This window comes from Solanum pennellii, chromosome 3 (assembly GCF_001406875.1).
Source record: "Solanum pennellii chromosome 3, SPENNV200".
Lineage (NCBI taxonomy): Eukaryota > Viridiplantae > Streptophyta > Magnoliopsida > Solanales > Solanaceae > Solanum > Solanum pennellii.
Window position 1 is genome coordinate 6981475 of NC_028639.1, and position 3079 is coordinate 6984553.

A 3079-nucleotide genomic window follows, 5' to 3' on the forward strand; every position below is an offset into this window, starting at 1 on the left:
GTAGTTTGTGTTTATTCCAAAAAAAAATGTTAAAGAAAAACAAATTACATAAAAAGTATGTACAAAATTTATATTATAATAAATATATTAATAATTGTTCGTTATTTATTACTCTTAGGAATTTTAGTAAAGTATTGAAATTATACTCTAAAAATAATATTTCATCTTTTGTATGAGATTCACTCTCCATCTCAAGAAAATATTTTGATATATGCTTATTTTATTTTTTAATTGTAAACAATTATTTCATTTAGCGTACATCACAAAATGCAGATAAATATTAGTGCTACACTATCTTTTTTTTAAAACAAACTAAAAATATAATACAAATAAATTGAAACAAAGGAAATATAATTGATATGTGGTGCTTAGGCAAGATAAGTGATAAGTGACCGTTTATTAATTTCTAATACATTGAATTTTTTTAGTATAAATATAATCCAAGGTTGTATCAATTTCCTCATCCTTTAATTAATATAACTAAGTTTTAAAAAAGAAAAAAAATGATTGGTTTCAAGGCATTTTTGTTTCTTGGTATTTTTTTGGTTATTTTTGCAATAAGCTCTAAGGTTGTAGCTAGGAGTTGACTGAAACTTGTAAGTTTATTATTTTTTTCCTTTTATTAACTATCTATTTGAAATAATGGATTTCTTATATAATTATTTGACATTTATTCAATGTTAGGCTAGTTTTTAAATTTCACATTTGATATTTGCAGCAATGATATCGGGATGATGTACACAATGATGGATATAATGACATTGACGGATATCTTGGAGATGAACATGACGAATATAATAATGGATATAAATTTTGTGGTGGCAGATATTATTCTCCATGTGATGGTATAAATCCCTATATACGATTATAATAGCAGATATAAATCTCTTGGTGGTGAATATAATAATGGATATAAGCCTCCATGTGGTGGAAATATACCCTCACATAGTGGATACAACCCTCCAAGCGGCAAACACAATCTCCCATATGACAAATATAAACACCGATATGGTGAATATAACCCTCCAAGTGGTGAATATAACCCCCCACATGACGAATATAAATCCCCTAGTGATACGTATAAACCTCCAGGTGCATATGACAAATATAAACCCCCCTAGTGATGAATAAAAACCTCCAGGTGACAAATATAACCCCCCACCACATGACAAATATAAATCTCCTAGTGACGAATACAAACTTCCAGGTGACAAACATAACCCTCCACATGACAATATCAACCTCCTAGCAAAGAATACAAACCCCCAGGTGACAAATATGAACTCCCTAGTGATGAATACAAATCTCCAGGTCAGAAATATAACTGCTCATATGACAAATATAGATCTCCTAGTGATGAATACAAACCTCCAGGTGGCAAATATAAACCTCCTAGTGACAAATACAAAGCTCAAGGTGGCAAATATAACCTCCCATGTGACAAATATAAACCCACTAGTGATGAATACAAACCTCCAGGCGACATCCTCCACATGACAAATATAAACCCCCTAGTGATGAATACAAACCTTCAACTGACAAATACAAACCTCCTAGTAATGAATGTAAACCTCCAGGTGACAAATATAACCCACCACGTGATAAATATAAACCCCCTAGTGATGAATACAAACCTCAAAGTAACAAATATAAACCTCCTAGCGATGAATACAACCCTCCAGATGACAAATATAACCCTCCACATGACAAATATAAATCCCCTAGTGATGAATACAAACCTCCACGTGACAAATATAAACCTCCTAATAATGAATACAAACCTCCAGGTTGCAAATATAACCCTCCACATTACAAGTATAAATCCCCTAGTACTGGATACAATCCTTCAGATGAAGGCCATGAATAAGTGATCGATTACCCAATTGCTCACAATAAATCATCGGTAATATTATAAAGTCGTTGTACGTAGTGGCAAGATCTATAATAGTAATTGTCTTGCTACTCGATCTAAACCTTGCTAAAAAAAATTGTATGAATAAAACATCATTGAGTTCATATGTATGGTTGATCATGTAATATTATGTTGTTTAAGATAACACATATATTGTGCCGATATATTTTTATAATGAACGTTTCTTATATCTCTAGGGGCTTAAAGTTATTTATGCTGAAATCATATGAATGTTTACCTTTAACCTGCACAAGGTTCTATCAAGTTAGATTCTTGTATATACTTTAAACAAAGCTCATGAATTATGGAACAAATATCCTTGCTAGCAAGTTATTCAATGTTAACAGGCTAACATTATACTTCTTTAGATTAGACACAACCTAACTTAAGTGTCTCACTCACATAACTAGATGGTTTTAGATGCAAACAAGCATCACATGGATAGAACATAATTTTTTGAGAAAATAATCAAATTAATTGTTAAAGTTTCACTTGTCTAAATTTCAATAGCCCAAACCACACTTGGTGTCAAAGCCCATCCAATTGAGCCCAACATCATTATATTCAAATCCATCATCGATAGGATCGATATAAAAATAGTTTCGCAAAATTATTCCCATAACTTATATAAATGGAAATATGTCGAACAGTTCGGGCCAAATTCTGAAGAAAGCTAAAAAGCGTTGTTTGATGAGTCTGCGTAGTATTAGGTAGTTGGTCATGTAAAGGATGATCAAGCCAATGATGCTTAGCTGGTCTTTTTGGATGATAAGCCACATTGGGACTGAGACACAGCCCGAACTCCAATTGAACATGTTGATACACTTATTTTATGTGACATCTTACATGATAATTCATATCCTATGTGACATTTTACATATATTATACAATATATGTGTCTATTTTCTTAACTTTTTATATATAAGTATCTACTCATAAACAATCAAAATTAAAAACATAAATATAAGTGAGGACAGATTAAAGAGTAAATTTATGTATTATATTTGTTTATTTCCCTTTTTATTTGGTTGTAAAAATTGAAGATAGTGGTGAGTTTCTAGAAAAAGGGTTTTTTCCATTGTGGGAGATTTATTTCAAAGCAGCATTTGATGGTGTTCTCTTTGGATGTTTGGAAATAATTGAAGTCTAAGGCAACATACAACCCCC

At 31.3% G+C, this 3079-nt stretch overlaps 1 pseudogene; it reads left to right on the forward strand.

Annotated features, from left to right (window-relative positions):
• Window positions 1-503: 503 nt before the first annotated feature.
• LOC107013144 lies at window positions 504-1871 on the forward strand (annotated as a pseudogene).
• Window positions 1872-3079: the final 1208 nt, after the last annotated feature.